This window comes from Moschus berezovskii, chromosome 18 (genome assembly GCF_049115385.1).
Source record: "Moschus berezovskii isolate FMDL1 chromosome 18, NW_MosBer_1.0, whole genome shotgun sequence".
Classification (NCBI taxonomy): Eukaryota; Metazoa; Chordata; class Mammalia; order Artiodactyla; family Moschidae; genus Moschus; species Moschus berezovskii.
In genome coordinates, this window is record NC_142477.1 from 39,182,619 (window position 1) to 39,199,408 (window position 16,790).

General features: G+C 44.4%; 1 long non-coding RNA gene across 1 annotated transcript in view; it reads left to right on the forward strand.

The window, feature by feature from the left end:
* Window positions 1–1,499: 1,499 nt before the first annotated feature.
* Window positions 1,500–16,790, forward strand: part of LOC129553063 (uncharacterized) — a 35,398-nt gene continuing 20,107 nt past the window's right edge. Inside the window, exons 1-2 of the long non-coding RNA XR_008685387.2 lie at window positions 1,500–1,706; window positions 7,778–7,852. This is a non-coding gene — a long non-coding RNA (uncharacterized LOC129553063). The remainder of the gene's footprint in view (window positions 1,707–7,777; window positions 7,853–16,790) is intronic.

Consider the following 16,790-nt stretch of genomic DNA (forward strand, 5'->3'; position numbering starts at 1 on the left):
AGCAAGAGAGTTCCAGGAAAACATCTATTTCTGCTTCATTGACTATGTCAAAGCCTTTGACTATGTGGATCACAATAAACTGTGGAAAATTCTGAAAGAGATGGGAATACCAGACCACCTGACCTGCCTCTTGAGAAACCTGTATGCAGGTCAGGAAGCAACAGTCAGAACTGGACATGGAACAACAGACTGGTTCCAAATAGGAAAAGGAATGCGTCAAGGCTGTATATTGTCACCTTGCTTATTTAACTTCTATGCAGAGTACATCATGAGGAACGCTGGGCTGGAAGAAGCACAAGCTGGAATCAAGATTGCTGAGAGAAATATCAATAATCTCAGATATGCAGATGACACTACCCTTATGGCAGAAAGTGAAGAGAAACTCAAAAGCCTCTTGATGAAAGTGAAAGAGGAGAGTGAAAAGGTTGGCTTGAAGCTCAACATTCAGAAAACAAAGATCATGGCATCTGGTCGCATCACTTCATGGGAAATAGATGGTAATATACTAAACAACCACACAAAAGAAGTAAGATCCTCCAGTTCTCCAGGAGTTTTATAACCTTGAATGTCCCAGCAAATGTCCCCACTCTCATCTTCTACATTATCCTAAGTCCAGTCCTTGGGAGTTTGACTCCAGGGAGCACAACTTCCAGGTGGGAAGACCCCCCCCCCCTCCCCAGCCTCTACAAGACACCAGAATTCCCAAGGTCAGGCAGCAGCATCTTGTGAGAAGGCCCTTACAGGCCAACTGGGGGAAAAGACCAGGCTCCATTGGACTCCTATCACCTCTACACGAACATATCCCAAGTTCAGGACCAAGATCTACCTGGGAAGACTCAGCCTTCTCCCATTGCCATTGGGATTTACTATTTCCCAAAACCCCTTACAGGTTTGCATGTTCTCTAGAGGTACTGACACAGGCCCTCAGCCCTCTCCTGGGTTAGTGTTTGAGGGGCTAAGGCCAAGGTTGTAAAGCATTTCAGTGGTGAGTCTGTAAGAACCCGAGAGCCTGAGCCTCTCCTTTCATTTACCAGATTGTTAGGTTTCTTAGGAATTCTTTGGGGGGTGTAAACTCCAAGTAGGTGTGACCACAGCCAGGTATGTGTTCCCTCTCCCCTAGGAGATGGGGAGGTGACTGGAATGTGGTTCCAAGTGAGCCAGGGCATCTCATTAATCAGTGAGGGTGGGGCTGCTGGGGGGAAAGAAGTTTCCACAGATGGCAAGCTTGGAAACTCAGAGAACTTTCCGAAATTCTCTTCAAAGCATGCAGTTGAGTATTCTGCTTTCACAGGATCCTTGCTCTATCATGACTTTCCTTGGCTCAGAGCACAGGGCTTACAGAAGCTTTTGCTGGGCCCCAGCCAAGGAAGTCAGATTAGCAAAAATAGCAGAAGTAACACACGAGAACACAGTGTCACCTAGAACTTGGGCCTGGAAAAGAAACCCCAAGGACAATCCTATTGCAGAGTTCAGAGCTACAACTGGGCCACATGGGGAAGTTCAGGATGAGAGAAGACGCAGAGCTTCCTGCGACCAGATGACTGCTCTGCAGACTGAACATTTAGGAACCCAAGGCAAGGCTCACACAGTTAGAACTGCTGCTGGGCCCCTGGCCAAACCCAGCTGCTCGGTGACACAGCCCAGGAGAGATCCAGACTCTTCCTTCCTGCAAGGACATCGCCAATCAGGCGTTTACAAAGCACCTGGTATGTGCAAAGGAGCCTGTGTGCTTCTTCAGGGGTGGGGAGGAGGAAATAAATACAACAGAACTTTCTCAGCCGTGAAGACGTGTATGCTCACTTATTAGTCAAAAGGGTGGGGAAGAGAGGGAAAGTAAGTAAACATGAAATCATCTATTAAATGTAATACAAACATATTAACGTGGTTTAAGGAAAGGGACTCAAAGACGGAAAAAATCCTTTTCTTGGTGACTATAAGGAGAAGGGGGCGGCAGAGGATGAGATGGTTAGATAGCATTCACCAATATGAATCTGAGTAAACTCCAGGTGATGCTGAAGGTCAGGGGAGCCTGGCGTGCTACAGTCCAGGGGGTTGCAAAGAGTCAGACATGATTCAGAAACTGAACAACAATGAGAGGATGGTTAAGATGAATGACCTGAAAATTCTTGGCTAACTTGCAGACTAGAAGCTGGCAAAGAGGTGTGTGTGTGTGTGTGTGTGTGTACACATGGACGCACATCCCAGAAGCATGAAAGCTGAGCTGCATCCCTCTCTCTCTGTCCCCAGGGTCCCTTTCCTTACTATAGTTTGTTTCTATCCTCCCATCTTCTCTCACTCCCCTCCATGTTCATTCACTCCTCCTCCCAGGGCCCGCTCCCTCAGGAGGGGCAGGGGCGACTTCATGATGAAAGAGATTAGAAAGCATATGTTGTCTCCTCCTGACTGGGAATTCTTTCACTGCCTTGCTCCTTTCTGCTCCCTCCACCCGCATACCTAGCCAAACCTCAGCGCCATGGCTTGCTCTGACTGTTTGGGATTATTTCCCAGTGTGTGGTAAAGAGACTTCCAGTGCCAGCAGTTCCATGCCATTTCTGGATCCAAATAAGCTGGCAGCCAAAGAAATGCAGGCCAATACAATCAAGCCTTCCAGGGAGCCGGCCACACTTGGATCACCCCCCGGTTCCACTCACACGTTGCCCCTCACTCGTTTTATCCTTCATTACAACAGCAAGCAAATGGTATGTGGATGCCAAGCCCGGGCCTGGGAAAAGGTGCTGAGGATCCCATTACTCCTCTCTGCACCTTCTGCTTCTCCCAAGGACCTCCCTGGCTGGGATGGCTAGGGCTATTCTTCTGTGAATTGTGAGTCCAAGGTAGGGACCACGCCACCCAGCCCCCATCATGCAGATAAGAGGGTTTCCTGGTCCCTCGGTCCATGTCAGTTAGGCCTCAGGGTCCCTGTTGCCGTACAATAAGTCCTAGCCTAGCAGTCGTTAGGTGTGGGCTCCGGTGAAGGGCCACAGGGAAAAGAATTCCCCTCTCTGAGAGCCTCCCCACTTCCGGGAGCCTGAGAGAAGTTGTGAAATGTCAGTGGTTATTATGTCACTGTTGTTATGGTCTGGGTGGTTGGGTCTGCTTGGCCACGCTCGCTGGTACTAATGAAGTCAAAGATCAGTCTCCCAAAGGCCAGCAGGCTTCGTACAGAGGAGAATGTGTTGTGTGGCCCCAACTCACACTGTCTTCAGTCAAGGGCTGAAAAGTGTGGCCTCTGTCTGGCTGCAGTCGAGTGTAGTCTGGTTTAGGTCATGTTCATCCTGGAGACTTCAAAGGGAGCATCCAACTCTGGGCTCTCAGCAGCAGCAGGAACAAATAAATGAGCATCAGAACTGTTTCCTCCTCTTTCCTCTCCAAGCCCTAGCTTGAGACCCACAACAATGCTCCCCAATCCCTCCAGCAAAACCTCCTTTTTTAATTCATTTTCTTACATACATATGCTTGTTTAAATGGACCAGAGACAAAAAGCTACTCCCATACATACCCACGGACAGGCTGTGGGACCTCGGGCAGGTTTCTGAGCCTCTTGAGCCTCAAGCTCTTCACCCTTAAAGTGACAGTATGAACGTATCCACATCACAACCCCACATTGTGACAATCAAATCCAATCAAAAGTGCTATGGCAATTGTAAATTAACTCGAAGCTGTCATCATTGTTTCTCAAGCAGATTCCTGCTTCAAAAGAGAAAAGACGATATTTCCAAATACTTTCTGCACAGCAGTCAAAACTACCCTCTCCAATCCTTGGGAATCAGACCCATTTGATGTAAGGCATGGGTGGGACTTTTCGTTCAGATGTCTGCATAGTAATTATAATTATCTGGAAAAGAACCAACTAAACTGAAGTCATCACAAGTGGACTAGGGGTACGTACTTCTTTAAACTCCTCAGGTAATTCTGAGGGAAACCAAATGGAGAAGCCCTGGGCCAGCCCTTCAGTAATCGCATGTTCCGTAGCCTAGGGTTAAGGATCGTCTACTGTTGCTGCTGCTTTAGTTGCTCAGTCATGTCTGACTCTTTGTGACCCCATGGACTATAGCCCACCAGGCTCCTCTGTCCATGAGATTCTCCAGGCAAGAAAACCAGAGTGGGTAGCCTTTCCCTTCTCCCAGGATCTTTCCAACCCAGGGATGGAACCTGGGTCTCCTGCATTGGCAGGTGGATTCTTTACCACTGAGCCACCAGGGAAGCCCTCACATGGAGTACCTGCTGAAAATATTAATACAAATTCCCACACTCCATCTCAGATGTTCTGAATCAAATCTTAGGGGGAAAAGCCTAGAAAGTAAGTGAATCTTATCATCTGCAAGTTGGGAAACTAACCCCAAAAGTTTTCAAATACTTAATATGTATAAGAATTAACTGTGAGTCCTCATCGCAAGGACTGATGCTGAAGCTGAAACTGCAATACTTTGGCCACCTCATGCGACCAGTTGACTCACTGGAAAAGACTCTGATGCTGGGAGGGATTGGGGGCGGGAGGAGAAGGGGACGACAGAGAATGAGATGGCTGGATGGCATCACCGACTCTGTGGACATGAGTTTGAGTGAACTCCGGGAGTTGGTGACGGACAGGGAGGCCTGGCGTGCTGTGATTCATGGGGTCGCAGAGAGTCAGACACGACTGAGCGACTGAACTGAACTGAACTGAACTGTTGATTTACAACATGGTGTTAGCTTCAGGTGTACAGCTAGTGATTATATACAATGTGATGACATTATATAATATACAATGTGATGACAAACCTAGTTAGTGTGTTGAAAAGCAGAGACACTACTCTGTCAATGAAGGTCCGTATGGTCAAGGCTATGGTCTTCCCAGTGGTCATGTATGGTTGTGAGAGCTGGACGGTAAAGAAGGCAGAATGCCAAAGAATTGATGCCTTCAAACTGTGGTGCTGGAGAAGACCCCTGAGGGTCCCTTGGACAGCAAGGAAATCAAACCAGTCAATCTTAAGGGAGATCAACCCTGACTACTCACTGGAAGGACTGATGCTGAAGCTGAAGCACCAGTATTTTGGTCACCTGATGTGAACAGACTTTCCTTCCAAGAAGTAAGCGTATTTTAATTTCATGGCTGCAATCAGCATCCACAGTGATTTTGGAGCCCAAAAAAATAAAGTCTGACACTGTCTCCACTGTTTCCCCGTCTATTTCCCATGAAGTGATGGGACCAGATGCCATGATCTTCGTTTTCTGAATGTTGAGCTTCAAGCCAACTTTTTCACTCTCCTCTTTCACTTTCATCAAGAGGCTTTTGAGTTCCTCTTCACTTTCTGCCATAAGGGTGGTGTCATCTGCATATCTGAGGTTAATGATATTTCTCCCGGCAATCTTGATTCCAGCTTGTGCTTCTTCCAACCCAGCGTTCCTCATGATGTACTCTGCATATAAGTTAAATAAGCAGGGTGACAATATACAGCCTTGACATACTCCTTTTCCTATTTGGAACCAGTCTGTTGTTCCATGTCCAGTTCTAACTGTTGCTTCCTGACCTGCATACAGGTTTCTCAAGAGGCAGGTCGGGTGGTCTGGTATTCCCATCTCTTTCAGAATGTTCCACAGTCTATTGTGATCCACACAGTCAAAGGCTTTGGCATAGTCAATGAAGCAGAAATAGATGTTTTTCTGGAAATTTCTTGCTTTCTCCATGATCCAGCGGATGTTGGCAATTTGATCTCTGGTGCCTCTGCCTTTTCTAAATCCAGCTTGAACATCTGGAAGTTCACGGTTCACATATTGCTGAAGCCTGGCTTGGAGAATTTTGAGCATGACTTTACTAGCGTGTGAGATGAGTGCAATTGTGTGGTAGTTTGAGCATTCTTTGGCATTGCCTTTCTTTGGGATTGGAATGAAGACTGACCTTTTCCAATCCTGTGGCCCCTGCTGAGTTTTCCAAATTTGCTGGCATATTGAGTGCAGCACTTTCACAGCATCATCTTTCAGAATTTGAAAGAGCTCAGCTGGAATTCTATCACCTCCACTAGCTTTGTTCATAGTGATGCTCTCTAAGGCCCACTTGACTTCACATTCCAAGATGTCTGGCTCCAGGTGAGTGATCACACCATCGTGATTATCTTGGTCATGAAGATCTTTTTTGTACAATTCTTCTGTGTATTCTTGCCACCTCTTCTTAATATCTTCTGTTTCTGTTAGGTCCATACCATTTCTGTCCTTTATCAAGCCCATCTTTGCATGAAATGTTCCCTTGGTATCTCTGATTTTCTTGAAGAGATCTCTTGTTTTTCCTATTCTGTTGTTTTCCTCTCTTTCTTTGCATTGATCACTGAGGAAGGCTTTCTAATCTCTCCTTGATATTCCTTAGAACTCTGCATTCAGATGATTATATCTTTCCTTTTCTCCTTTGCTTTTCACTTCTCTTCTTTTCACAGCTATTTGTAAGGCCTCCTCAGACAGCCATTTTGCTTTTTTGCATTTCTTTTCCATGGGGATGGTCTTGGTCCCTGTCTCCTTCAATGTCACGAACCTCCGTCCAGAGTTCATCAGGCACTCTATCAGATCTAGTCCCTTAAATCTATTTCTCACTTCCACTGTATAATCATAAGGGATTTGATTTAGGTCATACCTGAATGGTCTAGTGGTTTTCCCTACTTTCTTCAATCTAAGTCTGAATTTGGCAATAAGGAGTTCATGATCTGAGCCACAGTCAGCTCCTGGTCTTGTTTTTGCTAACTGTATAGAGCTTCTCCACCTTTTGACCAACCTAGATAGTATATTAAAAAGCAGAGACATTACTTTGCCAACAAAGGTCCGTCTAGTCAAGGCTATGATTTTTCCAGTGGTCATGTGTGGATGTGAGAGTTGAACTGTGAAGAAAGCTGATCACCAAAGAATTGATGCTTTTGAACTGTGGTGCTATAGAAGACTCTTGAGAGTCCCTTGGACTGCAAGGAGATCCAACCAGTCCATTCTAAAGGAGATCAATCCTGGGTGTTCATTGGAAGGACTGATGCTAAAGCTGAAACTCCACTACTTTGGCCACCTCATGCGATGAGTTGACTCACGAGTTGACTCTAATGCTGGGAAGGATTGGGGGCGGGAGGAGAAGGGGACAACAGAGAATGAGATGGCTGGATGGCATCACCAACTCAATGGACATGAGTTTGAGTGAACTCCGGGAGTTGGTGATGGACAGGGAGGCCTGGCGTGCTGTGATTCATGGCGTCGCGGAGAGTCGGACACGACTGAGCGACTGAATTGAACAGAACTGATGTGAACAGACAACTCACTGGAAAAGTCCCTGATGCTGGGAAAGATTGCAGGCAGAAGGGAGAAGAAGATGTCAGAGGATGAGGTGGCTGGACAGCATCATCAGTACAATGAGGGGCAAACTCCAGGAGATGGTGAGGGACAGGGAGGCCTGGCATGCTGCAGTCCATGGAGTCGCAAAGAGTAGGACATGGCTGGATGACTGAACAACAATATAATATATAATATATATATTACACGTACAATATATATAATATACATATACATACATTATTTTTCAGATTCTTCCATTACAGTTTACTGTAAGATATTGAATATAGTTCTCTGTGCTATACAGTAAATCCTTGATGTTTACCTATTTCATAAATGTGCGTGTATGTGTGCGTGTGCATGTGCGTGTGTGTGTGTGTGTGTGTGTGTGTGCACTCAGTCATCTCTGGTCCTTTGAGATCCCATGGACCCTGCCAGACTCCTCTGTCCATCGAATTTTTTAGGCAAGAATACTGAAGCAGGTTGTCATTTCCTTCTTCAGGGGATCTTCCTGATTCAGGGATAGAACTCGTGTCTCCTACATTGGCAGATGGATTCTTTACCACTGCACCACCTGGTATGTATCCATTAATCTCAAATTCCTAATTTATCCCTCCCCCCAACTTCCATGTGGTAATCATAAGTTTGTTTTCTATGTCTGTGAGTCTGTTTCTGTTTTGTAAATAAGTTCATTTTGTATTAATGATTCTACATGTAAGTGATATCATATGATATTTGTCTTTCTGTGTTTGACTTACTTCACTTCATATGATAATCTCTGGGTCCATCCATTTTGCTTCAGATTAAAATGTTTCATTGTTTATTATGGGTGAGTAATGCTCCTTTGTATATATGTACCACATTCATCTGTCAATGGACATTTAGAAAACTTCCATGTCTTGGCTATTGTAAACAGAGCTGCTATAAAATTGAGGTGCATGTGTCTTGTCAAATTAGAGTTTTGATCTTTTCCAGATATATGCCCAGCAGTGTGATTGCTGGATCATATGGTAACTCTAGTTTTTTAAGGAACCTCCATACTGTTTTCCATAGTGACTGCATCAAATTACATTCCCACCAACAGTACAGGAGGGGAGAAACTTGCTTTTTGAAAGTGAAGTTGGTCAGGCATGCCTACTCTAAAACTCAAGAAATTATTAATTTGGGAAATCTGGGTGAGCTCTAGTTTTAACTAGTATCCTCATTTGATTGATAAGCCTGCTACTCCATAGGAAATGCTGCCCCAAACTTCTGGAATGACTCTGGGAAATGGAATAAGTCCTAGGTAATGCTATTTCCAGCTCCCAAAACTGGACTGAACACGCTTGCTTGAACTTCCTGGTTGCTGTTGAGGAGAACTGACTAATTTTGAGAAGGGACAATCTTGAGTCATTCCAAGTCTTGGCAGAGAAATTGTAAAGCAGAGCATGTGGCATGAGGTGCTGAGACAAACATCCAGAGAAGCTGCATCCTTAGAGATGCTTCGTCAGACTCCACTCCCTTTAACCTGTGAGTCAGCGCACATGTGCCATTGACCCTGGAAACAGCACTCTTGCCCTGGAACTGTGAAAGTGTTCAAGGGCCCACCACCTGTTGACACTGGGAAGCTAGATGGGTTTTCCTGTGGCAGCCATACGTTCAACAACCTTCCTGCTGCCATCTTGGATCCCATGTTCACAGAGTCTGCAGACTCATCACTCAGGTTCCACTATGAATGAGGATGTAGTCCTTGCTTGAATGTATTTGTATCCCCAAACAAAGAGTCACTGGGAGTAGAAAATGTGAAGGGGAAGAGTATTTTTCTTCTTTTCCTGAGTTCCTGTTAGCACACAAACTAGAATTTCTGTCTTTTCCTATGTATTGAAGAGAAAGCTGATAATTCTTGTCACCTTTCATTGGCTTTTCCCTAAGTGAGAGTCAGTTTATCAGTGTGGGGAAGCTGTTATTGGGCCTCTACCCTGAGATGGATGCATCTATCCAATGGAGAGCTTTATCCCTGTTACTCTGCATCCTGGAGATCCTGTGGCTTGAGCCTTTGATTATAAGAATTTTAAGCTATGGATTCAGAAAGCAGTAGGTAAAAGCTTCCTTAAAAATATAGGAGGGGCTGGGAAGTAATTATTTGCTCTTGAAAGATGATGAAATAATCTTATTTCTGCATTCCCACTTCTCTTCTGCTTTAATATCTCCTTAGAAACCAAGAACAACTAAAACTAACATATATTCTCTTGGTCTTTCATTTTTGTCAGTTGGATTAATATGTGTTTCTGCTTGGGTTTACCTTGTATGGGATTCTCTACACTTCCTGGACTTGGATGACTGTTTTCTTTCCCAGATTAGGGATGTTTTCAGTTATCATCTCTTCAGATATTTTCTCAGGCTCTTTCTTTTTTTTTCTTCTTCTTCTATGACCCCTATAATGTGAATGTTGGCATGTTTAATGTTGGTTGTGACTAACATAGACAAGAATTCCTAAGCATGGGGATCTGGCCCTTCCTAAGATACAGATGGACAGACTGACTGACCGACTAGAGAGACTCTCAACTGAACATACATATCCCACTTGTATTGGCTCCTACTATCGTCATTGTCACCAACTAAAAAGAAATTCTTTTAATGGAGAAAGATGACTTCTGGTAAAAATCCACAGACCAGACTTAACACAGCCATCTACTTTCTTTCCCTCCCAAAACACTACTAAAAATGCCAGTAAAGAGATTATTTTCTTAAGCCATAAATCTAAAAAGCAGGTAGTCCATGAGAGGAGGCACTCAGAGCAAAATTTCAGAAAATAGAAAATACATGAATATATTTCCCTAAGCCAGAAATCTGAGAACCAGTTTGATTTGCACCAAGAAAACCTTAAAAGATTTAGAAATGAAGAGCAAAAGGCACCTCCAGAAATCAGGGCCAAATCAACAGGATTGGGTGAAAGTCTACATTTTAGAGTCAGACCTCCCCAAATCCCCTACTGATTCAGTCGTGTTATACAATTTTCTGCTTTTATAACAAATTATATATGCCTCTTGACTCTTTAAATTATATATATTTGTTACTTTTTTAAAAGATGAAAGGAGAGAAGTAAGGTATTTAGAAAGGAGTCCCCCTTGATGAGCATGTTGAGGGCTAGTTTTGCTCTCCTTCTCTCCCCTCTGGATCTGGCCTTTTTAAGACCAGCACATACTATCTGCTCAAGATCCCAAATAAATGGCTGCAGTGTGGGGAATTTCACGGGGAGAACCGTTCAGTGCCATGCACATTACTCAGTGTCTTGGCTTCAGTTTAAAGAATGTTTTAAAACAGCTCAATCTGGGCACTCCCCATCTTCCTTCTTTCTGCCAGGCCACAGGCCCCTGCTGAAGATCCTGACCCTCACATCTACTGCCCCACTGGCTAGCACTGCTGACTTCCATGCCTACAACAAAGGCTGAGGTCATTCCTTTTGTCCCATCTTGGTCTTGAAAGAGTAGAACATTTTTCATCCTAGCCCAGGACTCCTTGCTGAACTTGAAGCCCGCAAATCACATTCATTACCTACCTGTTAGGCCATTTTTTCCCCTCATTATTTCTACTTCCTCTAAGGAAGACCTGTCTTGCCTGGAATCACCCAATATCTCCAGTATCAAAATGGTCATTCTGGTTTCAGTGCAGTTCAGTTCAGTCACTCAGTCATGTCCAACTCTTTGCGACCCCATGAACTGCAGCATGCCAGGCCTCCCTGTCCATCACCAAATCCCAGAGTTTACTCAAACTCATGTCCATTGAGTCCGTGATGCCATCCAACCATCTCATCCTCTGCCGTCCCCTTCTCCTCCTGCCCTCAATCTTTCCCAGAATCAGGGTCTTTTCAAATGAATCAGCTCTTCGCATCAGGTGGCCAAAGTATCGGAGTTTCAACTTCAACATCAGTCCTTCCAAGGAATATTCAGGACTGATTTCCTTTAGGATGGACTGGTCGGATCTCCTTGCAGCCCAAGGGACTCTCAAGAGTCTTCTCCAACACCACGGTTCAAAAGCATCAATTCTTCGGCCGCTCAGCTTTCTTTATAGTCCAACCCTCATATCCATACACGACTACTGGAAAAACCATAGCCTTGACTATATGGACCTTTGTTAGCAAAGCAATATCTCTGCTTTTTAATATGCTGTCTAGGTTGGTCATAGTTTTTCTTCTAAGGAGCAGATATCTTTTAATTTCATGGCTGCAGCCACCATCTGCAGTGATTTTGGAGCCCCCCAAAATAAAGTTCGTCACTGTTTCCCCATCTATTTGCCAAGAAGTGATGGGACCGGATGCCATGATCTTAGTTTTCTGAATGTTGAGTTTTAAGCCAACTTTTTCACTCTCCTATTTCATTTTCATCAAGAGGCTCTTCAGTTCTTCACTTTCTGCCTTAAGGGTGGTGTCATCTACATATCTGAGGTTATTGATATTTCTCTGGGCAATCTTGATCCCAGCTTGTGCTTCCTCCAGCCCAGCATTTCTCATGATGTACTCTGCATATAAGTTAAATAAGCAGGGTGACAATATACAACCTGACATACTCTTTTTCCTATTTGGAACCAGTCTGTTGTTCCATGTCCATTTCTGACTGTTGCTTCCTGACCTGCATACAGATTTCTCAAGAGGCAGGTCAGGTGGTCTGGGATTCCCATCTCTTTCAGAATTTTCCACAGTTTATTGTGATCCACACAGTCAAAGGCTTTGGCATAGTCAATAAAGCAGAAGTAGATGTAGATGTTTTTCTGGAACTCTCTTGTTTTTTTGATGATCCTTCGGTTGTTGGCAATTTGATCTCTGGTGCCTCTGCCTTTTCTAAAACCAGCTTGAACATCTGGTAGTTCATGCTTCAAGTATTGTTGAAGCCTGGCTTGGAGAATTTTGAGCATTCTGGTTTAAATACATGCTTATCCTTTCTCGGTATTTTTTCCTTCTCAAAAATGGCTTCTTCTCAGCTCTGTATCAGGCCAGCCCTCACACACCAGGTCTTGTTTAAGGCTCTTCTTCTCCCAAAATTTCTCCATTTTCAGGATGAAAATAATGACTGGCTCTCAGAAGCACAGTGGACTAAAACCATGGCTCTTTAAACTCAGGATCCTGTCTCATTTGTATTTTAGAGAATAAACCTCTGGTACCTGCCTGAACCCTAGTCATCATCTTTGGGAGAAGAGGGATTTTTAAACAAGTTCTAGAAGCAGTTACCTGAAATAGGAACTCTGTGGTTATTTTGTTTATCAGAATTCTAATATCTCTGGGTGTTTCTTCCTGAGAAAACCTAGATTCTTATCTCTCCTTGGAAACTCTGTCTACACTCTGCTGGAGTGCCTGTTACACATGTTAAAGATCTATCTGCTGTGCTGTGCTTAGTCTCTCAGTCGTGTCCAACTCTTTGCAACCCCATGGACTGTAGCCCACCAGGCTCCTCTGTCCATGGGAATTCTCCAGGCAAGAACACTGGAATGGGTTGCCATGGCCTCCTCCAGGGGATCTTCCCAACCCAGGGACTGAACCCAGGTCTCCCACATTGCAGGCAGATTCTTTACCATCTGAGTCACCAGGGAAGCCCAAGAATACTGGAGAGGGTAGCCTATCCCTTTTCCAGGGGAACTTCCCGACCCAGGAATTGAACCCAGGTCTCCCACATTGCAGGCAAATTCTTTACCAGCCGAGCTGCCAGGGAAGCCCATTAAAGATCACTAATTCACACCCATTTCTCATCGTCTCGGTCTGGGAGCAGCCTACCAGAGATGGTTCCCTGCAGGACTGTGTGGACATTAAGATGATGCTCTGAGGTATTGAATCCTGACTCTGTGGCCATAAGCAAGTTAATTTCACTGGAGTTAATCCATCTGGGGATAGTCATAGTACTTGTCTTATGCGTTTGTTTATTAGTTAATACAGACATGAGTTTGAGTGAACTCCGGGAGTTGGTGATGGACAGGGAGGCCTGGCGTGCTGTGATTCATGGGGTCACAAAGAGTCGGACACGACTGAGCGACTGAACTGAACTGAATACATGTATGCACTTAGATGGTGCCTGGCATGCTGAAAATGCTCAAGAAATACTAGGAAGGTCAGCCCATCCTGTCCTTCAAGTAGGACTCAGCAGCTCCCAGATCCCCTGTCTCTCCTCTGTTGACCTCCTCCGCTGGGCCCAGTGCTGGTGTCATTGCCCCTACCATCACTTCTGGACAGTGATCTTCTGAGGACAAGAACTGTATCTTCGTCATCTTTATAGCCCTCAGCATCTGGCCCTGAGCTTGGCATTTTGTAGGTATGCAACACCTGTTTGTGGACTTAGCGTCTTTTAGAGGAGAGAGAAGAGCAGACAGTTTTGAACCGCTCAGCAGAAGGCTCGATGACCTTGATTTTCAGAGAACCCAGGGGTTGGTGTCCCTCTGGCCACATCCCTGTAGCACCTGAGACATTTTCTCATATGATTTTGACTGCCTGTCTACATGGAGGAGCCGTGAAACATCTGGAGGGAAGGGGATGCTGGGAGCAGCAAGGGAGGGAGTGGGGTCAAGTGAATGGCTGATCTCAATCAGCAAGGCAGCCAGCTCCATTGCTTCGTGTTTCGTGACCTTTTCAAGATGTCATTTTCCAAGGCTTTCCCAGCAAAAGCACCCTGGCTCCCCGAAAATTCCCTTTGCATTGTTGTACCACCCCGGAGTGTGTTGACCGCAGAGCTTTGTTTACAAATACTATGGTAACCCCAGGAGCTCTGGCAAGTCTGAAATAGCTTGCCAGCAAATAAAGCACAAGGCTGGAACCATCAAAGCCCTCTGGGCTCCCGGCCTCACTGATAGGGTTTTAAAGACATCTGTTTTATGTTCCTGAACAAGCGTTACACCACGATTTCCAGGGCATTTCTCTCCTCCAGAGGACTCATATCTCGGTCCTAAGGAACGTTTTTAAAATTCATTCTTCTTGCCAATAACTGCATTACTGTATAATTCCAGAGCCTCACGGAGGGGATTCTCAACTTCCTTTTTGATGCTCCAATTTTAATGAGACAGTACATGCAATGTGATTTTTCATTCCATTTCTATCTCTTTTCCTTTACCTCATTAGTTTGTTTGCAGATTCTGATGGAAGGATTCAAGTACAAGGCATTTTAGGAGAAAGTGGCCCCAGGAAACACTGGAAGGAGAGAAGTGAAGTGAGACAGGAAAAGAAGGCAGTGAATGAACAGTGCATAATGGAACAGTGGATAATTTAAGTATAGACTCATTCAGGAACAAAGAGAACATGTGCCTACGTGTGTGTGTGTGCTCAGTCACGTCCAACTCTTTGCAACCCCATGTAGCTTACCAGGCCCCTCTGTCCATGAAATTCTCCAGGCAAGAATACTGGAGTGGGTTGCCATTTCCTACTCCAAGGGATCTTCGTGACCCAAGGACAGAACCCACGTCTCTTGTGTCTCATGCATTGGCAGGCAGATTCTTTACCCCTAGCGCCCCCTGGGAATTCCCTGAACGTGCCAAGGAGTGAGGGAGCTGAAGGATTTATACTTCAACTGAGTGGTGGAGATGGGACCTATCCCCAGGCACTGCTCACCTGCTGAAAGAAAGTCCTAGGGACTAACAAGTCTGATACTACAATGTTAAGGCCAGAGGGGCACTGAGACAATCCCAAGATACCCCCCGTTGGCCCTATGCCCAAGTTGAGGGATTATGCCCTTTGTACTTGTATATTTGGGGTTTTCTTCTCTAAGGCAGAATGGCCATTGATGATATGCACATGAGATTTGTCCTTGGCAGCAGTTCCTTACCCACTCCCTGTGGGTCACAGCACCCACATGGGACTAGAACGATGACTAGATCTTGCAAGTCCCTCACACCATATATTTCTATCTTTTGTTTCAAAGTTCTTTAAATAGTTGGGTATGGCTATCTTGCCTTGTAATATCTTTGCTTTTCTAGATTGACTATCCCCTAAATATAGGGGAGATATATATATATATATATTTATGCACATATATATATGCTTAAATATTTAAATATATATATTTAAATATCTTTTAAATATAGTACTGTAACACCACCTGGTGTTTGCTCATTACTTCACTTCCGCAGGAGTCACAGAACATGGGCCTACCAGAGCCACTCACTTTGAGTTCTCCCATGTCTCCCCCATCCTTCCATCTCTGCCATTTTCTAGAAGTTGGGATCTTGTTGGAATAAAGACACATAGGCCAAATTGCTGCAGCCTAGGTGGGCTGCCGTCTGTGGGGTCGCACAGAGTCAGACACGACTGGAGCGACTTAGCAGCAGCAGATAAACGTATACTAGTTTACTGTCAAAAACTATGAAGGAGCTGATATTTTACCCTTCTTGTAAACAAGAAAATAGCCTGTCACAGTTCATGGATTTTGGCAGAAGACACAAGTTTCCTGGGTCAGAGAGAAAGGATGGTACAACAAGCAGCAAAAGCATCAGACTATTTGTATCAGTTCCCCAAGCCCAAATTCCCAAATGGCAATGAGGAGAGGGCCAAGGGACACCTGCACATGGGATGGGTTGTTTCACAGGAAAATTTAGGGAACCTGAATCTTTTATAACAGCCAACAAGCAAACCTGCCAAAACTTGACTCCAGTGGAAGACATCTTATACACATCAACCCATAGGCAAAGCAGTCTTCTGTTCTAGAAGGAGCTTTTACATCTTTCTTCCAAGCTGTTTGGTATACAGACATTTAAGAAGATATCTAAAACCAAAGATCAGTTAGTATCTTTGCTCATAAGACATGCAGAAACATTTACATAATAGATCCATAAGTTTAGGTGGGAATATTAATTTTTGTAAACTGAACTCTATTTCCAGATAACTCCCATTCTCATTTTGGCGATACTTCATTTGCATTTTGGGAAACGACATCTTTTGTTTTTGCTCACAGCTTCTAGCCACCACCTTCTATCAAGTCCCTTAACAAGGAAATACACACATTTAAAATATAATAGAGGAGTTTCTACTTAAACAAATACTGATTTTAAAACAAAAATTAAGTGAAAGATTGTAAAACTTCCACTGTGAGCTAAGATGAAGCGACATGGACCAAAATTACCTTCCCACTTGAAACAGCTGAAAACCCCACACAAAATATATGAAACAGAATCCCCTAGTGGTCCAATGGTTAGGACTTGGTGCTTTCACTGCTGCGGTCTGGGTTCAGTTCCTGGTGAGGAAACTAAGATCCCATAAGACTAGCAGAACAGCTCAGGGCAGCAGAAGGAGAGGGGGAACCAAACATGAAACAATATTTTTTAGGACATTGAACAAAGACAATGAACACGAAACAATGATAAACAAATGAAGTGAGTGCTACAATTTTTGTGGCTTATTGCCTTGAGAAAGTTTCCAGAGTGCAGAGCAGAAATGAACATTTTAGGTGGAACTGGCATTGTCCTCAAGTTGAAGATATGGAGCTGAAAGTCTAAGGAGACCAAAGTGATCAGAGTTTACAGGGGAGAGTACTGGGAAGAACCAGTCTTCATAGAAAGCTCTACAGGTC